Consider the following 13,210-nt stretch of genomic DNA (forward strand, 5'->3'; position numbering starts at 1 on the left):
TAATGCCCAGTTTAAATTCTCTCACACACACACTCACCTAAAACTCTATGAAGGCACAGCAGGAACTTTCCAAAACCATATATTTTTCTGTTCTCTGAAATGGCAGCTGACTATGGAACTTAAAGGTTTCCAAGCACTTGGTCCAAGGAGTGGTAAATCCTAATTATCTGCAATGGAGAAAAATATACTACTAATTAGCTAGCCAACTCCACACTGCCTTATTTACTAATAGAAACAGCAAATCAAAGGCAGAAGGCCTAGATAAAATGGAACTTATAGTTCTGCACATTTGTATAGTATGTATAATGTAAATCACTTATCCTAATTGGGACACATATTGTATTCCCTCAAAAATCATAACAGCTTGCATTTACACAGTACTTTCTGATTTATAAAGTGCTTTTCACAGATAATGCTGTGAGCACTAGTGAAAGTAATATTTTCTTCATTTTCACAGATGAGGAAACTGAGGTACAGTGTGATAAAATTACTTCCCCAGAGTCTCAGGGCTAGTGTCAGAGTGAGAAATTATACATCTTCAGCAGGAATAGTGCTTTTACCACTCCATCATATTGTTTCTCTATGTTGCTATTTTTGCTGTTATTGCCATTTCCTTCTTCAGCCCTTTTTACAGATGAGGAAACTGAGGCAAACGGGGTTAAATGACCTATCCTGGGTAATAGAGCTAAAAACTATATGAGGTCTTCCTGATTACAGGTCTGGTATTCTCTACCACCTAACCACTCTACTTTGCTACTTAAGTATAGACTCTAAGAATATTAGGGCTGGAAATTATTTCAAGGATTAGCTAGTTCAAGGCATTGTAAATAAGTAAGGAAATAGAGACTGAGAGAAAAGAAGAGAATTGCTGAAGATCAGTCAATTAATGATGAAGTCACTATTTCAAACTCAAGCATCATGATTCTTTGTTTGGTATTCTTAGCATTTAAATACTTAAATACAAGGAAGACATATTTTGTCATTGTTCTAATTTCCTATAAAGAAAATATGCTGATTTAAAACTTACTTGAGTTTCATACAGATGTGTGTGTGGGAAAAAACACTAGAATTCAAATAGAAATCAGTGGTAGAAAAAATTTTAGAACTTCTACTGATACCTGTTAGACTAATGTAAGATACCAGCCTAAGGAAGTACTGGAATAAATCCACAACTACCTGTGACTATCACAGGAAGGTAATTGAGTATCTTGGTTCAAAAATTTTCTTTAGAGCTTTTAGAACACAGAATTAATAACTACGAATTTTGTTTCCTTACCACAAAGTAAATGAGATTAGTATTGAACGTAGAGACATCCAACAAATGTCATAACAAAAATTTTTTAAATTGTGAGTACATCAGCAGTCAAGATAACTAGCAGAGTCATAACTAACAATTCTGGCACCAGGGGCAATCAGTATGAAAAGTTTCTTTAATTACTTTTAAAGATAACTTTAATTTTGGGGGTGATTATCCCTTGGGCATCAAGATAACAACTCCTATGGAGAAAGCCAAACCAGAGTAGGAGCTCAAATATTTCAGCCAATTATTCTTCCTAACATGGTATTAAATTCTTCTAATTCTTCCTTCCCCCATAGGTTATACAAGTTATCAGTGAACTCTGAATTTTGGCATTAGGGGAGAAAGCTGCAGTTGCTCCAACTGGATGAGGCAACTCTGATGAGAAGACAAAATATGCAATAGAGACATACATCAATAGTCAATAGAGCTGACCATTCTAATACATAAAACTTATAATAAAGTTTACCTAAAACACATATAATATTATACATATTCATTGTATCACATAGTAATTAGATATAAATGGTAAAAAATTTCATGAATTCTGGCAGTCAACATTATTTTCACATAGAAAAACTATAAAAAGTTTAACCCTTTTCATCTTGTTTCTGTGCCAGAATTTGTAAATATTTTAATATCAACAATTTTCTCAGGTGTTAAACAGCTTGATTAGGCAAAAAAAGGAATCTAAGGTTAGAACTGAAACTTTAGTTGGAATCTTAGCTCAGTTAATTATTATCTCTGTGACCTTAGGCAAAATACTTTAGCTTTCCAGCTTCTATAAAATGATGGAATTGGTCTAGATGGCCTTTAAGGTCTCATCCAGCTCTAAATGCTGATTATAACACTCTAATTATCATCAACATCACACTAACAATTATCCATATTAAAAGACAAAGGTCTGGGAAGCTTGTATTTTAGGAGCTTTGGCTACCTTGTGCTTGATCTCCCCAAGGACAGATGTTTCCTTTAGTGATTTCTTAAGGTCCCATGATAAAGCCAGTTCTGTTAGGGGTTCCCCTTCCTGCCTCTACCTACATTCCCTTTACATGAAAACTTGGTGTTTTAAGTACTAGTAGACTTGAAAGAGTAAAATTTCAGAGTCAATCTGGGAATGAATGAGGGGAAAAAAGGGCAAAGGGAGGCTTAAGAAGGATTGGGGGAGTGGAGAGAGTTGAAGAGGAAGAGAAAAAAAAAAGAAATACCCTTCTTGACCCAGCCATTAATCAGCCTAAAATGTTTGAAGCAAGTTTATCTTCAGACTCAGTCTTAAACCCTGTAAGTTTCTTTCTTCTAAAATACAGAGCTGACACTTAAAATACAGTGTCTTACCCATTTGCTTCTGGTTTCTTGATGTTTCTTTAAGTGGAGATAACTCAGCATTCCATAATTAAGGATAAGAAGCACAACTTGCAGGAAACGATAACATTGGTATAAAAATTATTCTTAATAATAAACTCAATAAAAGTTTTAAAAGACCATTTTGGTTTTGAGCAAGAGATTAAGAGATGATAAAGAATTTGGATGTCTAAATGGTAATGGACTAAAAGGGAGAAATGAATAGAAAAGGGGGTGTCACAGAGTACATAATATTGCTCAGGGCTCAGTTTTACTTGCATCTAATCTATGATAGGAAAAAAAAAACTATACACAATTCAAAATGGTACTTAATAATGATCTTTCCCCACAGCATGGTTTCAATCAAAATTGTATCCAGTATGTATGTATGTGTGTGTGTGTATGTGTATAATACACCACTTACCTAGTTACTTCTCTAACCCCTCCCCAATTCCATCTATTATATATGATTTAATTGAAAACATGTCCAATTTGGTAACAGCATCACCCTAACCTCCATCTGTATAATAGGTACAGAGAGAGATGATGAACATGCATGCATGCACAGAGAGAGAGAGAGAGAGAGAGAGAGAGAGAGAGAGAGAGAGAGAGAGAGAAAGGTAGGGAGAGAAAGAGAGAGAGAGAGAAAAAGAGAGAGAGAGAGAGAGAGAAAGAAAGAGAGAGAGAGAGAGAGAGAGAGAGAGAGAGAGAGAGAGAGAGAGAGAGAGAGAGAGAAAGAGAGAGAGAAAGGGAGGGAGGAGGGAGAGAAAGTATTAAATGCCCATTGCTCTTACTCCTTCTAAATCTGAAAATGGCAGTTTCTTTTTTTTTTAAATATTTTATCTTATTTTATTTAATAATAACTTTATATTGACAGAATCCATGCCAGGGTAATTTTTTTTTTACAACGTTATCCCTTGCACTCGTTTCTGTTCCGATTTTTCTCCTCCCTCCCTCCACCCCCTCCCCTAGATGGCAAGCAGTCCTATATATGTTAGATATGTTGCAGTATATCCTAGATACAATATATGTTTGCAGAACTGAACAGTTCTCTTGTTGCACAAGGAGAATTGGATTCAGAAGGTAAAAATAACCCGGGAAGAAAAACAAAAATGCAGATAGTTCACATTCGTTTCCCAGTGTTCTTTCTTTGGGTGTAGCTGCTTCTGTCCATCATTTATCAATTGAAACTCAGTTAGATCTCTTTGTCAAAGAAATCCACTTCCATCAGAATACATCTTCATACACTATCGTTGTCGAAGTGTATAATGATCTCCTGGTTCTACTCATTTCACTCAGCATCAGTTCATGTAAGTCTCTCCAAGCCTCTCTGTATTCATCCTGCTGGTCATTTCTTACAGAACAATAACATTCCATAACATTCATATACCACAATTTACCCAACCATTCTCCAATTGATGGGCATCCATTCAATTTCCAGTTTCTAGCCACTACAAACAGGGCTGCCACAAACATTTTGGCACGCACAGGTCCCTGAAAATGGCAGTTTCAAAACCTAGACTGATCATGAATTTCCTGACAGCCTTTATCTCTAACCATTCTCAGAAAATTTGACATTTGACACCTGAAAGACAAAATTTTCACATGCGCAAATGAGGAGCAAAAAAACCAGGAAATATTCCTTTACTTTTCTTAAAGGAAAATGGTTTTAATGTTATGATCCAATGAAGAAAGAATTAACTAACTTATGATAAAGTATAGTGCTTTATTGAACTGAATTTTATTTGATTAATTAAGGAACGTGCCACTATTCTACAAGCTGGAGATCCAAATTTCTAAAAAGTCTCTGATCCTAATGATCTATTTAGTAATATCAATAAGTAAATAAATAACTTGAAATGTGAATAAAATAATAATCTGATTAGAGAGAAAGCAATACCATTATTCTTATGGCTTTCTACGCCTATTCATTAACAACTGGAGAAAGTCATAAACTGTGCAAAGTGGATCTTTTAAAAATTCGTGCTATTTAACCACAACTAGATCCTATTCTCTTTATTATCATCACATAACTACGAAGTGTCTGAGGCCAGATTTGAACTCAGGAAGATAAATCTTTTGACTTGAGGTCTGGAACTCTTATCTACTGTACCACTTAGCTGCCCTGACAATCTCACTACTCATCTCCAATTAACTCCTTCTTATACATCCATTGGGCCTATTCCAAGCCTTCTCAAATGTCCTGAAGCCCTGAATTATACTCTTCCCTTCTCTCTCAAATTACATTTTTCTTTGAAAAAAATATTCAGCTTAACTATCCTGGGCCTTACTGCTCTCCCATCCTCCACACTTTAAAAATTCCTTGTCTTCACTCTTCATTTCCTTCTTTTGCTCCAGGTAGCAGAGTATTAGCTTACTTTTTGCCAAGTCTAACACTTTTATTTAAAACCCTGATATCATATCTTTCTGTCTCTAGTAGGAGCTTGTCCATTGATCATATTTAATCCCTTCTTATCTGGTGATCCATTTTCCACAGTCAAGCTCAATCTCCTCTTCCTCATCTAAAAATTCAAAAATGAACAACAAAAACCTCAAACTTCTTAACACTGCTAACCTCTCAAGCTAGCATACTATTTCTCTCCTTCCATTCTCTTTTCAAATTTTAGTCAGAATAATTTTTTCACATGGTCTCCCTTCCTTCCTACAATCTAGTCCTCAATTTCCAATCTGACACCACCATTCTACTGGCCTTCTTCAAAGTCACCACTGTTTTTTTTTTTTTTTTTTTTTTTTTTTGTTCCTTTCATTTGATGTTGTGATTTCATCTCTCCAGTCCCTCAGGCTGGTATTCTAGACTCCTTAATCTCTCATCCCAGCATTTCCAATTTGTTGCCACAACTTGTCAAGTTCATCTTTATAAGATCTCTAAGATACACTCCTTTCCTCCTCTAATTCTGTCCCACTCTTGTTTGGGTCTTCATCTCTACATGCCTGGACTATTACAATAGCCTGCTGGTTTATCTCCGGCCACAAATCTCTCTCCATTCCAGTTAAACCTCTATTCAGTAAAAGTGATTTTCCTAAAGTGCAAATGAATTATGTCCCCTTTATCTGCACCCTCATTCCACCCTCCCCTACATAAACTAGAATGGCTCCCTGTCACTTCCAATATCAAACATAAAATCCTCTGTTTGATAGCCAAAGCTCTCTATAATTTAGCCTTCCTTCCTTCCTTAATGTACTTTCCTTGTTGTTCCCTACACTGGTAGTTTTCATTAGCTGTTCCTTAACCCTAGACACTCTTCTTTCTCATTTTTGCCTGGTAGTTTACCTGGCTTCCTTCAACCTAGCTCAAATCCCATCTTCTACAGGAAACAGCTTCCAATCTCTCTTAACTACAATGCCTTTTTTGCTGATTGTTTCCTTTTTATCCTGTATATCACCTGTTTGTACATATTTGATTGCTTGTTGACTCCCTTATTTGATAGATTTTGAACTTCTGGAGAGTAGGAACTTTCTTTTTTGCTTTAAAAAAAAATCCTAGAGCTTAGCACAGTACCTGGCACATAATAGACACTTAATAAATGCTTACTGAATGATTTATCCACCTTTTCTTTTGGGATACTGTCTTTCCTCTTGGAAAAGGTTTTCTTCCTGATTTTCTTCTCTTTGCTCTTATGTTTGCCTTCTCACCATTCTCATGCTATAACCTGAAATCCTGGTCCCTCCCAAGGTCAGTTCTAGTCCTTTTTATCTTTATAGTGATCTGCCAGGTTGCTAGTGCTTTTCCCCTTCCAGCAACAATTATTTAGTATTTATTCAGAATTTACTATTTATTTATCTATAAATGTATATCTTCTCACCCTCATCCCCAATATAAGGAAAAATCCTTGGGGAGACTTTTTTTGTCTTTGCATCTTAGCTGCCAGCACAAAGTCCAGCATCTGATCAATAAACATTTATTAAATGCTTATTACATTCCAGGCACCATGGAAAGCACTGAAGAAAAAAATACAAAAATGAAGCAGTCCTTTTCCTTACATTCTGTAGAGAGAGATAGCATGTTGAAATATAGCAGGAGTTGATCCTTGAAAGTCCAGGACCTAATCATAGAAAAAGAGCCTATTAGGAGGTATAAAAATGACTGTAAAAATGGAGCCATGTCAGGTGATTCCTTTATGAGGTACAAAGGGATTTGAGTGAATTAGAAGGGAAAAAGTCTTGTAAGATGATCAATGATTGGCTCTGCCCCAGTTGAACTTTAAAAGTCACTTCAGTCAATTTAGAAGGAAGAGAATAGCTTGAAGAGAATAGCTCCTGACTAGATCCATAGAAAATGCAGAAAATTTGAGCTGAAGAAAGAGAAGCCATAGATAGCTGTAAAATTAGGAAGGAATCTTTAAAGCATAACAGTTGTTAGAAAAGTTCAGGGAAGGATACACTCTATTGAGAGAGACATATGAATGTCATTTGCCTATAAGATAATGTTTGATGTCAATCTTAGACTCTCATAGCCATTAAGAAGATTGGTTTACTCAAAGATTTCTAAAGTTATCAGAAAGTTGAACTTGAATGATCATGTCAAAACTGATGAATACTCATCCAAAGGGTCTCTTGGACAGCAATTGAACAGATCAAGATTCTTCACTGAGTTTTATAAAATCAATCACTCAGTCAACCAACAAGCTTACTATGTGCCTAGCACAAGAAACCAAAAATGGCTCCTGTTCTAAAGGAGCTTACTTTTAAATGGGGAAGAGAGCACTTATAAATCAAAACATACAGATAAATGCAGAATAGACAGACGTAATCTTTGAGGAAGAGTAAGGGCCAAGAAATGTACTCCAAATGAGATGACACTTTTAAAAGGAAATTAGGGAGTCTAAGAGGCAGACCTTGAAAGGAAGAGGATCCTAACTATGAAGAAGTCAAGGAATGTCTGATTTTTATAGTGAAGGAATAGAAAGTTTGTCAGTAAGAATGGATTGTAAAGTATGGAGATGGCAGCAAAGTATAAGAAAACTGGAAAAGCAGAGAGAGGTCATGTTGTAAAGAATTTCAAATGCCAACCAAAAAATTTTATATTTGATCCTGGAGGTGCAGGGAGGCACTGCAATATATCAATAAGGAAAGTTGAACCATCAGATCTACAATTTCAGAAAATCACTTTGGTAGCTGAATGGAAGATGAATTGGAATGAAGAGGGACCTGAATTAGGGATACTAATTAGGAGTCTATTGTAATAGTAAAGATAAGAGGTGATGATGGACTAAATTAGGTTATCGGCAATTTGTGTGTAGAGAAGAGACAGAAAAGAGAGATGTAAAGGAAGAAATCGAATGATTTGGTAATGGATTGGATAAGTGACAGTGAGAGTGGAGAGTCAAGAGTGACACTGAGGTTCCAAGCTTGAATGATTGGGAAGATGGCAATACCCTCTACAATACCTGTAGTACTCTACAGTAATAGTAAAGTCATACTTAACAAACTCATGATGTGATCTTTTTATCATACAGCTATCTCCCTGTCTATCAATTTATCCATCTATCTAGCTAGCTATTTGTCTATCCATATATCTATGTATCCATCTGTCCATCTGCCCATTCATCTCTCTATCCATCTCTCTATCTTTCTCTCTCCATTCATTCATCTGTCCAGCCAAACATCCATCCATCCATCTGTCTATCTATCAATCTATCTAGCTATCTGTATATCTGTATATTCATCTACCTATCTGTCTATCTGCCCATCCATCTATTTATCCATCTCTCTTCATCTCTCCATCTATTACTTCCTCTATCTCTGCCCATCCTTCCTTACACCTGTCTTTCTGTTTGTCTGTTTATCTATTTATCCATATGCCTACTAATCTGTCTATCCATCTCTCTCTCTCTCTCTCTCTCTCTCTCTCTCTCTCTCTCTCTCTCTGTCTCTCCTTCCTTCCTTCTCCTCTCTCTATCCACCTATCTATTCTTCTGTCTGTCTCTCTCTGTCTATGCATGTATCTATTTCTATCATCTATCTATCCATCTATTTACCTATCTATCCATCCATTCAAATATCTATCATCTATTTATCTATTTACCTATCATCTATCGTCTATTCAATTTAGCTACCTGATAACTAAATTATCATTTTAAAAATAAAGTTTTCTGGGATCTCTAGAGAAGAATGTTATCAAGCAGGAATGGAAGAGTTTGAGAAGGCTTCTTAGGATAGCATTTGAATTTAAATTTATTCCACAGGTGAAGAGCTGGATGATGTTTTAAACCAAAAAAACAATATTGGCATGGGCAAGACAGTAGGAAAATACAATTCATGTTCAGCAAATAAAAAGTAGACCAGTTTGTTTGCCTTGTAAAAGGACATAAAAGATAGGGTTGTTGTATCAAACTATAGCTATATTTGAATTCCAGGTAAAGGAGATAGAAATTTATTCAGAAAAGAAAAGAGAGCCAATGCATAATTTTGAACAGAGAAGTGATATGATCATATTTATACCTAAAATATTACCTTAGAAATTATAAAAGGATGGATTATTGAAGGAAAAGTGTGGCACTGATTTGTTTCAGCAGATATCTCAATCTCAGTATGTTGAAAACAGACCTCATTCTCTACACCCAATACATTCTCTTTCAAACTTTCTTATAACAGTCAAAGGCTTTGTCATCTTTCCAGCTGCTCACCAACTTTGGTGTCATCTTCAATTCTTAATTTTTTACTCATTTTACATATGCAATGAGTAGTCACATCTTGTCATTTGTAGCATTACTTTAAAAAAAGTCATTGAAGAAAGCAAAAGGAAGAGCAGAAGGAAACAAATACACCAGTTTTGAAAGTTATAGCTTGAGTTTATTATATATTTAAGAATAAAACTATATGTAAAAGGAAAAGCAAACTGTACATAATAGATGTGCTCTTTTATTGTTTTTTATTGTGTTCTTTTATTCTTCTCCTTTGCATATGAAAATGCTCATACTCTTTGATACAGGTAAAATTCATAATAAAACCTTTAAAAATAAATTTAAAAACCTTTAAAAAGAATTTTAAATATGGGTTAGATAAAATGACTTTGGAAATCCATCCAACTCTGAATGAAAACATGATTCTTTGGTTTTAGGTAACTTATTGCAACTCCTATATAATTACAGAATCCCCCTATTAAATAAGTTCTTGAGAAGTTGTCATTCAGTCATCTTCAGTGACAAGGAATTTGTTATTTCATTTTCAGACAGCCATCATTTTTCTAAAATCTTTTTCAGACTGACAAAAAAAAAATCTGCCTTTGTATAATTGCTACTTATTAGTCTTAGTTTTTTCCTTTGGAGAGCTGCAGTAAAAAAAAAAATCTATCTTTTTTCTAAAGAGCAGCTATGCAGATATTTGAAAACAACTATCATTTCTTCTCTAATGTTTCAATTTTTCAGACTCAACATGCCGACCACATTCAACAGATCCTTGTATGCTATGATTTCAGTCTTCTACCAACTGATGTCTTTTTAAAGGACTAAGGATTGATATGGGAAAGACCTTAATCTTGTGTCTGAGAACTTTTTAAAAAAATAGTTTTTATAACTGCATTTTAAATAATTAATTTCAGAGAGTTAGGTGAGATAGGGAGTAGAGTGCCAGGCTTAGAATCAGGAATTTGTTATTGTTTAGTAACTTCAGTTTTGTCTGACTCTTCATGACCCCATTTGAGATCTTCTTGACAGAGATACTGGAATGATTTGCCATTTCTTTCTTTAGCTCATTTTACAGATGAAGAAAGTGAGGCAAACAGGATTAAGTACTTTGCCTAGGGTCATAGAGCTATTAAGTGTTAGAGGTTAGATTTGAACTCAAGAAGATTAGTCTTCCTTATTTCAAGCTCAGTACTCTCTATCCATTATGCCACCTTTGCTGCCCTCTTATTCACATAAAATGTTTAAATTTTTTACATATTGTATATATACTTAATAATCCCACAAAAATTTGAGGCCTCATACACTTAATAACTATGTGACCATGTGCAAATCTCTTAACCCTGTTTGCTTCAGTTTCTTGCCCTGTAAAATTGACAGAGAAGGAAATGGCAAAGCATTCTAGTATCTTTGCCAAGAACACCGCAAATGAGGTCACAAAGAGAACTGAATTGTTTTCTTTTGTAATCTTATGTGTTTTATTTTATGCTTTTGAAATCATTATTCTGTGACCAGCAGGATGAATACAGAGAGGCTTGGAGAGACCTACATGGACTGATGCTAAGTGAGATGAGCAGAACCAGGAGATCATTATACACTTCGACAACGATATTGTATGAGGATGTATTCTGATGAATTCAACTCTCCCTGTGCAGTGAGAGAACTGTTCGGTTCTGCAAATATGTATTGTATCTAGGATATACTGCTACATATTTAACATATATAGGACTGCTTGCCATCTTGGGGGGGGGGGGAGAAGGGAGGGAGGGAGGGGAAAAAACGAAACATAAGTGATTGCAAGGGATAATGCTGTGTAAAAATTATCCTGGCATGGATTCTGTCAATACAAAGTTATTATTAAATAAAAAAAAATAAACAAACAAAAAAAAAAGAAATCATTATTCTGAAAAGGCCCTTGGCTTCCCTAGCCTACCAAAATACAAAAATAGGTTAATACTCGATGGTCTATATAAAATAAACCCACACAAATGGTCAGTATTTCTATATATTACTGACAAAGCCCAGCAGCAAGAGATAGAAAAATTCCATTTTAAAATAACTGTAGAGAAAATAAAATATTTGAGTATTTACCTGCCAAGACAAACCCAAGAACTATATGAACACAATTACAAAACACTTCTCACACAAATAAAGTCAGAGCTAAACAATTGGAAAAAATATAACTTGCTCATGAGTAGGCTGAACTAATGGAATAAAAATAACAGTTCTGCCTAAATTTGGCTTACTTGTTCAATGCCATACCAATCAAATTGCCAAAAATTATTTTATTGAACTACAAACAAATAATAATAAAATTCATCTGGAAGAACAAAAAGGGCCAAGAATATCAAGGGAATTAATGAAAAAAATATAAAGGATGGTGGTTTTAGCAGTACCAGACTAAAAACTATATTATAAAGCAGCAGTCATCAAAATCACTTGTTACTGGCTAAGAAATAAAATGGTAGAAGGGAATAGATTAGATACACACAATACAATAATCAAGGCACACAGTAATCTAATACTTGATAAACCCTCAGACTCCAGTTTCTGGGATAAGAATTCACTATTTGACAAAATTTGCTAGGAAAACTGTAAAATAATATGTCAGAAACTTGGCATAGACTTACATCTCATATTCCATACCTAAATAAGTTCAAAATGGGCATCTGATTTGATCATAAAGGGTGATACCATAAGCAAATTAGAAAAGCAAGAGATAATTTACTCATCAGATCTTTGAAGAAGGTAGGAATTTATGACCAAAGAACTCTTAGAGAACATTATGAAAGACAAAACGCATAATTTTGATTACATTAAATTGAAAAAATTTTGTACAAACAAAACCAATAGAAACAAGATTAAAAGTGAAGTACAAAATGGGAAAAATTTTTATGGCCAGTGTTTCTGATAATTTCTGAAATATATAATAAAATAAAAGAACTGTTTTAAATTTATAAAAACACAAGCCATTCCCCAATTGGTAAGTGATCAGGGGATATGAACAGAAAATTTTTAGATTATGAAATTAAAGCTATTTATAGTCATATAAATAAAATTTTCTAAATCACTATTGATTAGAGAAATGTAAATTAAAACAACTCTGAGAGACCTTACATATCAGATTGGCTAACATGACAGGAAAAAATGATAAATATTGAAAAAGATGTGGGAAAACTGGGAAATTAATACATTATTGATGGAATTGTGAAATGATTCAACCATACTAAAGAGCAATCTGGAACTATACCCAAAGGCCTATCAAACTGTGCATACCCTTTGACTCAGCAGTGCCACTACTGGATCTGTATCACAAGGAAATCATAAAGGAGGGAAAAGGATTCACTTGTTCAAAAATGTTTATAGTAGCTCTTTTTGTGATAACAAAGAATTGGAAAATGAGTAGATGTCCATTAATTGGAGAATGGCTGAATAAGTTGTAATATATGAAGATAATGGAATATTATTGTTGTATAAAAAATGATGAAGCTGATTTTAGAAATGAACTGATGCTAAGTGAAACAAGCATTATAAACAATAATAGCAAGCATGTGCAATAGTCAACTATGAAAGATTGTTTCTTCTCTGTGTTCAGTGATCCAAGGTGATCCCAATAGATTTTGGATGAAAAATTCCATCTGCATCCAGAAAAAAAACTATTAAGATTGAATATAAATCAATACATGTTCACTTCTTTTTTCTTTTTTTTCCCCTCTCCCATGGTTTTCCCCTTTTAATCTGATTTTTCTCTCCCAACATAATTGATAAAACAGTGTATATTTTAAAAACCAATCAATCAATTAATTAATTAAAAAAAAAAAAAACCCTGGTCTACACTTACTTCGGAATATCAACATCCTTATCATAAAACATGATGTCCAGAGCTGAACATCATAATCTCCTTGTAGCTTCATCTCATTTGGGAAAT

The 13,210-nt window shown here is 34.4% G+C and overlaps 1 protein-coding gene across 28 annotated transcripts in view; it reads right to left on the reverse strand.

The window, feature by feature from the left end:
- Window positions 1–13,210, reverse strand: part of DTNA (dystrobrevin alpha) — a 478,032-nt gene that overhangs the window by 230,102 nt on the left and 234,720 nt on the right. For 5 of the 28 annotated variants that reach the window (XM_051970241.1, XM_051970238.1, XM_051970236.1 and 2 more), the window contains one exon: window positions 38–167. The exons of the other annotated variants lie outside the window; for them this stretch is intronic. The gene's annotated coding sequence lies outside the window, so the exon portion shown is untranslated. The remainder of the gene's footprint in view (window positions 1–37; window positions 168–13,210) is intronic. 28 annotated transcript variants of the gene reach the window in all.

This window comes from Antechinus flavipes, chromosome 1 (assembly GCF_016432865.1).
Source record: "Antechinus flavipes isolate AdamAnt ecotype Samford, QLD, Australia chromosome 1, AdamAnt_v2, whole genome shotgun sequence".
NCBI lineage: Eukaryota > Metazoa > Chordata > Mammalia > Dasyuromorphia > Dasyuridae > Antechinus > Antechinus flavipes.